Genomic DNA, 14,581 nt, shown 5'->3' with positions numbered 1-14,581 from the left:
CAGTCCACAGCCCACCGCCCATACCCTACACATACCTGAATTAGCTATATATTTTTTAAACTAGATTTAAGTGTCACCTCAACATCTTACAAAAAAAGGAGCGGAATTGGCCAGCTGTAGGGGAGGAGGAGGCTGGATTTTTTTTTTTCACTAAACAATATCCTTTTTTTTTTGTTAAAATCCAAAACACATCCACGAGGTAATGACCCTGCTATCTGTTTTTCAATAAATCACGTTGGTACACGTTAGTTGCAGTTATGTGCACTGCTCCATATACACTGCAAAGCCCATAGCCTACAGTCCACAGCCCACAACCCATAGCCTACAGTCCACGGCCCACCGCCGACAGCCTACAGTCAACAGCCCACAACCCATAGCCTGCAGTCCACAGCCCACAACCCATAGCCTGCAGTCCACGGCCCACCGCCGATAGCCTACAGTCCACCCCCTCAACAGGAAGTCAGATCACAAAAAACATATGGAGATTTGGAGGAGTCTGAGATCAGTAAAAATCGTTTTTTTGGAGCCCACAGCCTGCAGCCCAAAACCCACAGCCCGCAGCCCAAAACCCGCAGCCCAAAACCCGCAGCCTAAAACCCACAGCCCAAAAGCCACACTCCACAGCCTGCAGCCCAAAACCCACAGTATATTTTTTAAACTAGATTTAAGTGTCACTTCAACATCTTATGTTGAAAAAAAGGAGCCTGATTGGCCGACAATAAGGGGAGGAGGATGCCGACTTTTTTAACACTAAACAATATCCTTCTTTTTTTTTTTGTAAAAATCCATACACATCCAGTGGGTAATGACCCTGTTACCTATTTTTCAATAACTAATTTCTTACTTTGTTTTTCTGCTTCCTTGTTCTGTAACATCCTCCATGAGATCCCACACCTCTCCTTTTCCCCTTCACTTCTTCTTTGGAACGAGCAGTGCACGTTAGTTACAGTTATGTTCACTGCTCCATGTACACTGCCCACCGCCCATAGCCTAGAGTCCACTGCCCACCGCCCATAGCCTAGAGTCCACTGCCCACCGCCCATAGCCTACAGTCCACTGCCTACAGCCTACAGTCCACGGCCCACCGCCCATAGCCTACAGTCCACTGCCCATAGCCTGCAGTCCATGGCCCACTGCCCATAGCCTACAGTCCACAGCCCACCGCCCATACCCTACAGTCCACCCCCACAGCAGGAAGTTGGAACACAAAAAAAATATGGAGATTTGGAGGAGTCTGAAATCTGTAAAAATCACTTTTTTGGAGCCCGCAGCCCAAAACTCGCAGCCCAAAAACCCACAGACTACAGCCCAAACCCACAGTTCGCAGCCCAAAATTTGCAGCCCAAACCCACAGACCACAGCCCAAAACCCACAGCCTGCAGCCCAAAACCTGCAGCCCAAAGCCCAAAGTGTCTGAATGGCTCAATATCTTTGATCTGAACAGAAATGTACTAGGTTCCCCAATAGTTTAGGGTTCCCAAAACGCAGCATTAGCAGGATCGGCCACGACACCTGCCAGCACCTGTGTTTAGCCCCTCCGCCCAGCCCACCCCACCCAAGCAAGTGCAGTAATCAATAGATTACTGTCACTTCCGAAACACAAAACCGCAGCGTTAGCAGAGTCAGGCCTGATCTCTGCTAGCACTAGCAGTTTTTTAATTTTTTCGTAGCGATTCAAACAGTCCTCGACAACCAGGTGCTTTTTTACCTGTTAGCCACACTATGCACCTGTAAATTTATTGTCCCTACTGTCCTGGCCAACCTGGTCTCTGCATCGGGGAATGTTTCCATCGCTACCACACACTAGTATAGTGTTAGCATAGGGTACAGCATGGTACAGTCTAGGGCACACTTACACAGGGTCTCGAAAGATGTTCAATGGCGATCGCATTTTGAGAGACCCTCCTAGCCTGGAAAGTTTTAAAGTTACAGAAAAAAAAAAGTGTAAAAAAAAAAAAAGTTACAAAAAAATTACAAAAATAAAATAAAAAAGCCAAAAATAGTTGTGGTTTTATTGAGTTAATTTTTTTTTTCTTACTCTGCTCTTCTACTTCTACTCTTTCTACTTTTACTGTACTTTATTGTTACTGTTTTTCATTGTTAACCATTTTTTACTTTTCAGATACCAACATTCCATGCTATTTTAATGTAATGTTTTATTTTTACTGTTTTATTGTTAATTATTGTTTGCCTTGCAGGTACGCCCATCAGCTGCCACGCTGATTTATATATTCTGACCGCAACAGCGTGTGCGCTCAGCATATATAGAAATCTACTATGGCAGCACTGTAGGAGGTGATTTCACCACCGCAGTTAAAAAAATAGGCAATACATGGCTTTCATCATGTATGCCCATCATTAGAAGTGGGTGGATGTTGGGCGGTCTAATGATGGGTATACCACTTATTTTCTGGCGGAGATTTCTTCAACCACATCGATCGATGTGGATGGAGGAATCTGTTGGGTTCTCTTTTTTTCGTTCAGCCCACAGGCTGCATGAAAAAAAAAACCTACAATATATGCCGAACAAGGACCAGCAATGTACTGGTACGTCACTGGACTTTGAGTGGTTATACCAGGATGATGCCTGCAGATTTAGGCATCATCTTGGTATCGTTTTTTACAGCCAGCGGTCGGCTTACATGTAAAAGCAATACTAGCGGATAATTAGCTGCTAGGTTGCTTTTACAAGCAGTGGGAGGGGACACCCCCCCCCCCTCCTACCGCCTTCTGCGGTTTTTCTCAGGCTCTCCTGTTCCACCGGGTAACCAGAGAGTGCAGCCGGTTGTTCCATTATCTGACCATAGAGCTGACTGGAGACTAGAATGGCTCCAATCATCTCTATGGCCTAAGATACCGGAAGCTGCGAGCATTTCATGACTTGGGTTTTGCCAGATATAAACAGCGCCATTGGGAAATTGGGAACGCATCTTATCATACCAATCTTGGTGTGGTCAGACGCTTTAAGAGCAGAGGAGAGATCTAGAGTTTAATAGACCCCAAGAGTACCTGTTACTACAGATTGCTGTCATTAAGTGATATTTAAATTCACTGTGATAATAATAAAAATGAAAAAAAAAAAAAAAAAAGGTGTCAAAATTACATAAAAAAGCAAAATAAATAATAATAAAAAAATTCAAGCATCCTTGTCCCCCCCGTGCTTGCGCGCAAAGGTGCACGTAAGCGTCGGTGTAGTGTCATATGTAAACAGCAATTGCAGCATGTGAGGTATCGCCGCGAACGCCAGGTCAAGGGCAGTAATTCTTGCAGTAGACCTCCTCTAAAAGTCTTACAGGTTACCACTTTAGACGTACAAAGGCTTTTAAAAATGTACGTAGTTTGTTGGCGCTGCACGGGCGTGCGCAATTTTAAAGCATGTCGTGTTTTCTATCTATGTACTTGGTGTAAGATCATCTTTTACATTTTACCAAACAATTAGGAAATATATTGTGTATTTGTGCATTAAATTTAAAAAAAAGTGTTTTTTTTTTTCAAAAATTGCGTTTGGAAAATCTGTGCGCATTTGGTTCTGTAGGGTCTCTGCTATGAAAAAAATATATAATGTTTGGGGGTTCAAAGTAATAAAGTATAAGGACATTTTTATTCACTTATTTTATATTATAATATTGCACCTTATAAGGAATATTATAATAGAAAAATTATTATAAGTGACTAAAAATGTCCTTCTAGCACATATAGTGGGTCTTTCTATGCTCCCTATTATTATGGAGTGAAGCCTCATTTTATTAGTGAAATTGCACTATTATAATTTTTCACATCCTTTGCATATCTCTGGCTGATGTTTTCATTCACTTATTTTTATACTATAATATTGCACCTTATAAGGAATATTAACTATTTTATCCGGATAAGCACATATTTCTTAGGCTTTTGCCTCTGCATTGATTCTTTGTTTAATTTTGGTTTGTGGTTAGTGAAAGGCACTTTTTGTAAGCTGCCATTAGGATTTATTGTTAAATTATACAGTATATAGCAGCATAATTAAAAAAAAAAAAAAAGCAATTAAGGCCCCTTTCACACTTGCAGACCGTTCAGATCCACCTGTCAGTTTTTCAGGTGGATCTGAACGGATGCCCCATGCATCTCTATTGGGCATCGGATGTCAGCGGAGACATGTCCGCTGACATCCGATCCGACCCTCTCCGTCAAATCCGGACGGATGGAAACCCTATTTCCCATCTGTCTGGTAGATCGGATGGGATCGGGTGAGAATGGACAGGCGGTCCGTTCTCAGCCGATTCCCCCATAGACAGACAGAGCTGCCATCCGCCTGCTCAGCGGGGGATCGATCCCCCACTGAGAAAAAGGGAGTCCGCTGACGGAGCTGCAAGTGTGAAAGGGGCCTAAGGTATCAATATACTGGGAGCATTATGTGCCCTGCAATGGTTACTTTTCAATGATTTTATTTCCAAACTTGCTCAAGGATCATTCCAAAGCCTATGGAAATGGGGATTAGAGTCAGCAAAAAAAAAAAATGTCAGCATTTGGAATAACAGAAGTGAAATATAGTGCCCTCATTGGTGTTTCCAAGAGGAATGGTGCCCCATCATTGGTGTTCCCGGGAGGAATGGTGCCCCGTCATTGGTGTTCTCGGGAGGAATAGTGCCCCGTCAATTGGTATCAATGGGAGAAATAGTGCCCCGTCATTGGTGTTGTCGGGGGGGAACAGTGCCCCATCATTGGTGTTCCCGGGAGAAATAGTGCCCCGTCATTGGTGTTGTCGGGGGGGGAACAGTGCCCCATCATTGGTGTTCCCTGGAGGAATGGTGCCCCATCATTGGTATCAATGGGAGAAATAGTGCCCCGTCATTGGTGTTGTCGGGGGGAACAGTGCCCCATCATTGGTGTTGCCGGGAGGAATAGTGCACCATCATTGAAGTTGCCGGGGGGAAAAGAATTGCATATTGAGTTTTCTTTAATGATTTTATCCGATTAATCAAAACAATAATCGGCCAACTAATCGATTATGAAAATAATCGTTAGTTGCAGCCCTAAAAAAAATATTTTTTATGTAAACAAAAAGTCACAGAAAAGGCTTGGTCTTCAAGTGGTTAGAAGAGTGAGTGATGTGTGGCTAAGGTTGAGCAGAAAAAACCAGGACAGTTCAAACATCCCCCAAATGACCCCTTTTAGGAAAGTAGACACCCAAAGGTATTTCCTGAGAAGCATGTTGAGTCCATGGAGTATTTTATATTTTGCCCTAAGTTTTGGTAAAATTACAATTTGTTTTTTTTTTTTTTTCTTTTTTTTTACACAAAGTTGGCACTAAATGATATATTGCTCACACATGCCATGGGTATATGTGAAATGACACCCCAAAATACATTCTGCTGCTTCTCCTGAGTACAGGAATACCACAAGTGTGAGACTTTTTAGGAGCCCGAAAACCAATCACCACCTTCGGTTTTTCTAATGGCGTAAATTGCTTATTTTACTTCCTCACTACCTATCACAGTTTCAGGGGCTCTGAAATTACAAGATAGCACAACCCCCCCCCCCCCCCAAATGACCCCATTTTGCAAAGTAAACATTCCAACCTCTTTCCTGAGAGGCATGGTGAGTCTATGGAATATTTTATATTTTGCCACAAGTTTCGGGGAAATTATTATTATTTTTTTTTTTTTTTACACAAAGTTGTCATGAAATGATATATTGCTCACACATGCCATGAATATATTTGAAATTAAATCCCAAAATACATTCTACTGCTTCTTCCGAGTACAGAGATACCACATGTGTGAGACTTTTTGGCTGTCTAGCCGCGTACAGGACCCTGAAAACCAATCACCATGTTCAGGCTTTCTAAGGCCACAAATTGTTGATTTCACTCCTCACTACCGATCACATTTTTTGAGGCCATGAAATTCCAAGATAGCACAAACCCCCCCCCCCCCCCCCAAATGACCCATTTTCGAAAAGTAGACACCCTGAGGTATTTGCTAAGATGCATGGGGAGTATTTTGCAGCTCTCATTTATTTTGGAAAATGAAGAAAAAGAAAATTCATTTTTTTTTTCTCTTTTTTCAATTTTCAAAAATTTGTGACAAAAAGTGAGATCTGCAAAACACTCAACATGCCTCTTAGCAAATAGCTTGGGGTGTGTACTTTCCGAAAAGGCGTAATTTGGGGGGGGGGGGGGAGGGTTTGTGCTGTCTTGGCATTTCATGGCGTCCGAAACTGTGATAGGTAGTGTGGAATCAACAATTTACGCCCTTGGAAAGCCTGAAGGCGGTGATTGGTTTTCGGGGTCCTGTACGCGGCTAGACTGCCAAAAAGTCTCACACATGGGGTACCCCCATACTGAGGAGAAGCAGCAAAATGTATTTTGGGGTGTCATTTCACATATACCCATGGCATGTGTGAGCAATATATCATTTAGTGACAGCTTTTTGTAAAAAAAAAAAAAATTAAGATTATCTCAAGGGGAAACGCGTCGGCTAGGAGAGGCCGCACTGTCACATCTTTGCGGTCCGCACTGCAGGCCGCGAATACCATTATCGGAAGAAATTTATCATTGGGCTTATGTAAGTGTTCTACTTTATGTACATTGAACTTTATTTGGGGTAATACACGATTGGTCTTCCTCCTTTTTTGTATGAGTCTTTTCCTTGCATGGAAGAAGGTTTACATGCAGCAGCCCTACATGGTGATAGAACTCCGGGATACCGTGCACGGGGGAAACAGTCTTTCAGCCTTATAATCCATCCCTGCTGGTCTGTGGCCATCCATACTCTGGATAGAGTTTTAATTGGCTGACTTTTCCTTTCCATCTGGTAAGAGACCATTTTATCCATCTACACGAGGTGTCCTAGTGTGTGCCATGGTTACATCATAGCTTGGGTCGTGGTAATTGGATCCATCTTTATGCGATTTACTGGTTAATTCTGGTAAGGAGCAATTTTACCGCACGCTTTGAGGACACTGCACTACAAAGAGCCCTTTCTATACCACTGCATTTCCAGATTAGGAATATCATCACCTTATGTGGACTCACTTGTTTTATTTTTTAATTCATTTAATTTGTGGACTATTTATATTTATTGCATCACTTCATCACAGTGCACCGTTGGTGTTTTATACAGTATTTTGATTTGTTTGTGGATTCTTTTTGTGGATAATTTGTTATCTATTGTATCACTTCATCATTTTGCACCGGTGGTGTTGTACACTGCATTTTGATTATCATTGCACAGGCAATGCTCTTACTTACTGTGAGGACCATGGAGAATAAATGTAGCCACCCTCTAACAGGAAGTGACATCACAGGGAAAACAAAAGGAATTTGGAGAATAGGAGGCTGAGACCAACAGAATGGACTATTTTTTGAGTTAAAGTGATTGTAAACAATCACCTAGTAAGACAACCCATTCAGTTGAAAATAAAAAAGAAAGGCAAAACATTTTTGTGTAGATATATAAAAACATTATAAATACTTTTTCCCCTTTTTTATAAGTGATCACATTCTCTCTGTTCTCAGCTTCATATGAGCTGGGGGTGGAGAAGCAGCAGCACACTGGGCTTCCCAGTGAATGGCTATGCAGACGGGGGCATGTCAGGACAACAGTACACTGAGTTGTCAGCACAGCTAGGGAACTGACCACGCTGTGCTTTTCTGCTTAGTGTGGACAGTTTATAATAGGAAAACATAGGGACTGGCAGGAACACCGGGGATTTCACATAAAGGAAGTAATAGAAAGAGAAGAGGAGACTTTCTCATACAAGTACATGGTACAGCAGCCACATATCAGGAATATGACGTGTTGGGGTAACAAACGCTTTAAGAACAAATACCTGAACAGAACATTTCTTTTTTTAAACCAGAGTTTAGTGCCGCTTTAACATTTTACAAGAAAGGTGTGTGATTGGCCAGCTATAAGCAGGAAGAGGAAGGCGGAATTTTTATTTTGATCATTAGGGGTCTGTTCACACCACCCACACATCAAACTGGAGCGGTTTAGTGTGCAGGCAGCTGTCCGTTCCAGTCGCAGTGAGCCAGCCCTAGGAGGCGGAGTCATGTACATATTACTGCACAACTTTATGTGAAGCACACAAAGTGACACATCATTCATGTCACCGTAGAGCAGTGCAGTGTGATGAGCTTCTGTACAGTGACATGCAGTGCCTTCCTGTGCGCTACCATACAACGCAGCATGTCTGCATTTTACTGCGGCTCCAACAACTGTGTGACTGGTGTTCTTCCAGTGCAGAAAAATGCCAGTCACCGTACTGTGTGTAAACCGCCACTTACAGCTTCTTTACACCATATCCATTTACTGCACAACAACACACATGCATGGTGTGAACAGGGCACATAGAAAACAATTGTTTCCTATGGGTCCTACTCATACTCAGGGCTGGGACAAGGTCATTTGGTGCCCAGGGCGAAGATGGCAAACTGCACCCCCCCATCCCCAATCCCGCCCCCGTCCCGAGTGTAATATAAGAGTCAATGTCGTTTCAAAACAAGAAAATACTTAAAACAATACAAATTCAATAGAAAACATTTTAGGCCAATTTGTTTTCTGCTACATATTTTTGGTTGGTTTGTGCAAAAGTTATCGCGTCTACTAACTACGGGAAAGTTTTATGTAATTTTTATTGTTTTTCTCTTTTTTTTTTTCACTAGTAATGGCGGTGATCTGTCATATTTTGCGGGACTGTGACATTGCGGCGGACAGATTGGACCCCTGACTGACATTTTTGACACTTTTGGGGGGACCAGTTATATTACTACAGTAATCAGTGCTATAAATATGCACTGTCACTGTACTAATGACACTGGCAGGGAAGGGGTTAACACTGTGGGTGATCAAGGGGTTAAATGTGTACCTAGGGGCGTGTTTCTAACTGTATGGGGGCGTGAAATTATCACAGAGACATGTGATCCTATATAGAAGGATCAGAGGCGCTCTGTGATCATTCCAGGGAGAAGAACAGTCAGCTGTGTTTACAATAGCTGACCATTGTTCTCTCTCAGTGGGGAGCGATCGCGGGTGTCAGGCGGTAAACGGAGTCACCTGCCCTGTGCATCGGAGTCCCCGCTGATGTTACCGCTCAGGGCACCCTGTCCCTTCAACCCCCCCCCCCCCCCCCTGTACCAGATCTGCTCATGCTATACATGTGTGGAGGTGTGCAGCAAAATGCAGCTCAGTGGACATGATGTGAATAAGCCCTTCTTTAGTATTCCAGCACCGGACGGTGCTCATGTGACACCCCTTCAGTATAATGTAAGGACTGCTCACTGCCACTGCTGGAAGAATGAGGATATGCAACTTTCTTAAGTGCGGAAACAGAAAAATGTGCGGAAATAAAACTGCTTTGTGATTTTTATTATAGGATCTTGTTGGTTTTTTCATTTCAGGAAATAATAAAAATCTATATCTTTATAACTCTTGTCAGTGGATTTATTTGTCTTATTACCAAAATAAAAATATTTAAAGTGATACTAAAGACTCAGTTTTTTCATTTAAAAATACCAATAACATGTTATACTTACCTGCTCTGTGTAGTTGGTTTTGCACAGAGCAGCCCAGATTCTCCTTTTCTTGGGCCCCTCTTCGGCTCCCCTGGCCTCTCCCTCCCTCCTGCCGAGTGCCCCCACAGTAAGCAGCTTGCTATGGGGAAACCCAAGCCGCTGCTCTGTATGTCCATTCAGATTAGACTTTAGGAGGCTTTAACCATTTCCAGACCCTAGGATATACCTGCATGTCCTCGGGCTGCAGCCATGATCCTGGTATAATTTTATGGTGCCACCAATGCTCTATGATGTAAAAATGATCTGAGTGACTCTACAGCCACCTGAACACCTCTTTCCCTCCTGCCGTCATTCCTGGGCTCCCCTGGTTTGAAGTACGCACAGACTTTGAGGATACCACTATTCCCTTTGATGGGATTTCTAGTTCATATGCCTGAGGCGGGACTGGCTATGCTCATGTTTGTATAGAACATGATACATGGTTGAAGCCCCCGTTCTAGAAGTTCTCTGTAAATGGCACTGCGGTTCTGTCTTGGTCCTATAGAGCAGGGGTCCCCAACCCGGGCCATGGACCTGTGATGGTCCACAGCCTGTTGATGACCGGGCTGCACAGCAGGAGATGAGTAGTGACTGCGATAGACCCGTGCGGACCGCGGTCGAGGCTCATCTCCTGTTGTGTGACCATGCCTGCATATCCTCTCCCAGCATCTCCGCCCACCCGGCTGATGATGTCATCCAATCAGCAGGGCAGGAGGAGCTGAAGAGCAGAATAGAGAGTTTCTCCCGCCCCCTGCCCTGCTGATAGGATGACATTGTTCGGTGGGTGGGTGGGTGAGCCAGGAGAGGACACATGGACTAATCACAGCCTCTGCTCTGCCAAAGGTAGGAGTCCTGTGCAGGGTTGCTAGTGGCACTGTACTATAAGGGGGACTATAATCATTACAGTGTCCCCTTTACATTATAGTGCCCCTTTTACATCACAGCCCCACTTTACATTACAGTGCCCCCTTTACATCACATCCCCACTTTACATTACAGTGCCCCCTTTACATCACAGCCCCACTTTACATTACAGTGCCCCCTTTACAGAGTAGTCCCAGTTACATTAATGTAAAGGGGCACTGTGATGTAAAGGGGACTGCACTGTGAAGGGGCACTGTAATGACTGTAATGTAGAGAGAGGCTGTGATGTGAAAGTGAATGGATCTTTGGAAGGATCATCTGGTTTCTTCATTGACAGCATGTAATGCTTTGGGGATGAATTCTGATTATATATCTTAAAATGGGTAATAGAACATACGCCATTTGATCCTTCATATACTGGGGCCCGGCGCGTGTTATATACACCAATAGGGCTGCTGAATATAATCGCCGAATCGATGCATCGCGACGCGACCCTTCGCCATTCTGCATCGATTCGGGGTGGTTGAATAATCGATTACCTAATGACGTCACTTCCGGGGGCGGGGACAGAAGTGACATGGCGGCGCTGGCCGGGCTTGTGGGATACGGAGCTCCTCTTCGCGGCGCTGGAGAGGAGGAGAGCGGAGCTATCAGTGCTCTCTCTGGCCCCGGGATACACACGGCACGCCCACTTAGCCCGCTGCTGCCCGACAGCCTGCTCTGACAGCCCGGCCGCCCGAAGTCGCGGCCTTCCCAGCTCGGTACACTTCTGGTAGCGGTGCGGTTCTCGGCAGACAGCCTGAGTTGACCGCAGAGGAGCGAGGAGGCCCTGCTTTCCGCCTGTACCGTGCACTGCACTAGTCCGAGCTCCAAATTCCTGACATGAGGCTCATCACCCGGGACCTGTCCGAGCCCTACTCCATACACCTACCGCTACTTCATCCACAACTGGCTGCAGCTCTGCTTCCTGGTAAGTCGGGGCACTACAGGGCCCAGCATTCCTCTTTACCAGGGCCTGCTATAATACAACTAGGGGCACTACAGAGCCCAACATTCCTCCTTACCAGGGCCTGTTATACTACAACTAGGGGCAGGGCCGGCGCAACCACCAGGCGGAGCAAGCGGCCGCTTGGGGCGGGCAGGTCCGCAGCCGGGATGGGGCGGAAAAATGAACTTTTTTTTTTTTTTTTAAATGCTCAATTATCCGGGGACCGGAGTTGCCACCGCCCGCCCTGCCCCGTGTCTTGTGTGGATCGTTTTAAGTTAGCCCCCCCGAGTGTCAAGCAGCCGCAGCGCTGCAGCCAGAAGAAGACGGAGGGGGGTGGAGGCGGAGCCAATGCTAGCCTAGGCGGCAAGGAGAGGAAAGGAATTTGAAATCCTCCTCCGCTCCGAGAACCTCTTCTGCTGTCACATGACGAGAGGAGGAGGATTTCATATTCCTGTCCTTGCCACCTAGGCTAGCATTGGCTCCGCCTCCACCCCAAGAATGTGAGTGCCCGACTGCCCGAGGGGGGGGGGGAAGAGGAATGTGAGTGTCGCAGGGGGGGGGGGAAGAGGAATGTGAGTGCCCCGAGGGGGGGGGAGGAAGAGGAATGTGAGTGCCGCAGGGGGGGGGAAGAGGAATGTGAGTGCCCGAGGGGGGGGAAGAGGAATGTGAGTGCCCCGAGGGGGGGGGGGGAGAGGAATGTGAGTGTCGCAGGGGGGGGAGGAAGAGGAATGTGAGTGCCGCAGGGGGGGGGGGAGAGGAATGTGAGTGCCGCAGGGGGGGGGAGGAAGAGGAATGTGAGTGCCCAAGGGGGGGGGGAGGAAGAGGAATGTGAGTGCCCGAGGGGGGGGGGAAGAGGAATGTGAGTGCCCGAGGGGGGGGAGGAAGAGGAATGTGAGTGCCGAGGGGGGGGAAAGAGGAATGTGAGTGCCCGAGGGGGGGGAAGAAGAATGTGAGTGCCCGAGGGGGGGGGGGAGGAAGAGGAATGTGAGTGCCGCAGGTGGGGGGGAGGAAGAGGAATGTGAGTGCCCGAGGGGGGGAGAAGAGGAATGTGAGTGCTGCAGGTGGGGGGGAGGAAGAGGAATGTGAGTGCCCGAGGGAGGGAGAAGAGGAATGTGAGTGCCGCAGGGGGGGGGGGAGAAAGAGGAATGTGAGTGCCCGGGGGGGAGGAAGAGGAATGTGATTGCCCGAGGGGGGGGAAGAGGAATGTGAGTGCCCGGGGGGGGGGAGGAAGAGGAATGTGAGTGCCGCAGGGGGGGAAGAGGAATGTGAGTGCCGCAGGGGGGGAGGAAGAGGAACGTGAGTGCCCGAGGGGGGGAAGAGGAATGTGAGTGCCTGAGGGGGGGAGGAAGAGGAATGTGAGTGCCCGAGGGGGGGGGGAGAGGAATGTGAGTGCCCGAGGGGGGGGAGGAAGAGGAATGTGAGTACCGCAGGGGGGAGGAGGAATGTGAGTGCCCGAGGGGGGCGGAGGAAGAGGAATGTGAGTGCCCGAGGGGGGGAGGAAGAGGAATGTGAGTGCCCGAGGGGGGGGAGGAAGCGGAATGTGAGTGCCCGAGGGGGGGGAGGAAGAGGAATGTGAGTGCCCGAGGGGGGGGAGGGAGGAGGAAGAAGGTGAGTGCCTGAGGGGGGGAGGGAGGAGAAGAAAGGTGAGTGCCTGAGGGGGGGAGGGAGGAGGAAGAAGGTGAGTGCCCGAGGGGGGGGGGAGGGAGGAGGAAGAAGGTGAGTGCCTGAGGGGGGGGAGGGAGGAGGAAGAAGGTGAGTGCTTGGGGGGGGGGGGAAGAGGAAGAAGGTGAGTGCCTGAGGGGGGGAGGGAGGAGGAAGAAGGTGAGTGCCTGAGGGGGGGAGGGAAGAGGAAGAAGGTGAGTGCCTGAGGGGGGGGGGAGGAAGAAGGTGAGTGCCTGAGGGGGGGAGGGAGGAGGAAGAAGGTGAGTGCCTGAGGGGGGGAGGGAGGAGGAAGAAGGTGAGTGCCTGAGGGGGGGGGGGAGGGAGGAGGAAGAAGGTGAGTGCCTGAGGGGGGGGGGGAAGAAGGTGAGTGCCTGAGGGGGGGGAGGGAGGAGGAAGAAGGTGAGTGCCTGAGGGGGGGGAGGGAAGAGGAAGAAGGTGAGTGTCTGAGGGGGGGGAGGGAGAGGAATGTGAGTGCCCGAGGGGGGGGAGGGAGGAGGAAGAAGGTGAGTGCTTGGGGGGGGGAAGAGGAAGAAGGTGAGTGCCTGAGGGGGGGAGGGAGGAGGAAGAAGGTGAGTGCCTGAGGGGGGGAGGGAAGAGGAAGAAGGTGAGTGCCTGAGGGGGGGAGGGAAGAGGAAGAAGGTGAGTGCCTGAGGGGGGGAGGGAGGAGGAAGAAGGTGAGTGCCTGAGGGGGGGAGGGAGGAGGAAGAAGGTGAGTGCCTGGGGGGGGGGGAGGAAGAAGGTGAGTGCCTGAGGGGGGGGGAGGGAGGAGGAAGAAGGTGAGTGCCCGAGGGGGGGGGAGGGAGGAGGAAGAAGGTGAGTGCCTGAGGGGGGGAGGGAGGAGGAAGAAGGTGAGTGCTTGGGGGGGGGAAGAGGAAGAAGGTGAGTGCCTGAGGGGGGGAGGGAGGAGGAAGAAGTTGAGTGCCTGAGGGGGGGAGGGAAGAGGAAGAAGGTGAGTGCCTGAGGGGGGGGAGGAGGAAGAAGGTGAGTGCCTGAGGGGGGGAGGGAGGAGGAAGAAGGTGAGTGCCTGAGGGGGGGAGGGAAGAGGAAGAAGGTGAGTGCCTGAGGGGGGGAGGGAGGAAGAAGAAGGTGAGTGCCTGAGGGGGGGGAGGGAGGAGGAAGAAGGTGAGTGCCTGAGGGGGGGGAGGGAGGAGGAAGAAGGTGAGTGCCTGAGGGGGGGGAGGGAAGAGGAAGAAGGTGAGTGCCTGAGGGGGGGGAGGGAGAGGAATGTGAGTGCCCGAGGGGGGCGGAGGAAGAGGAATGTGAGTGCCCGAGGGGGGGAGGAAGAGGAATGTGAGTGCCCGAGGGGGGGGAGGAAGCGGAATGTGAGTGCCCGAGGGGGGGGAAGAAGAGGAATGTGAGTGCCCGAGGGGGGGGAGGGAGGAGGAAGAAGGTGAGTGCCCGAGGGGGGGAGGGAGGAGGAAGAAGGTGAGTGCCTGAGGGGGGGAGGGAGGAGGAAGAAGGTGAGTGCCTGAGGGGGGGGAGGGAGGAGGAAGAAGGTGAGTGCTTGGGGGGGGGGAAGAGGAAGAAGGTGA

Source organism: Pelophylax lessonae, assembly GCF_965119305.1.
Source record: "Pelophylax lessonae genome assembly, chromosome: 2".
In the NCBI taxonomy this organism is placed as follows: Eukaryota; Metazoa; Chordata; class Amphibia; order Anura; family Ranidae; genus Pelophylax; species Pelophylax lessonae.
Note: the sequence above shows the minus strand (reverse complement) of the source record.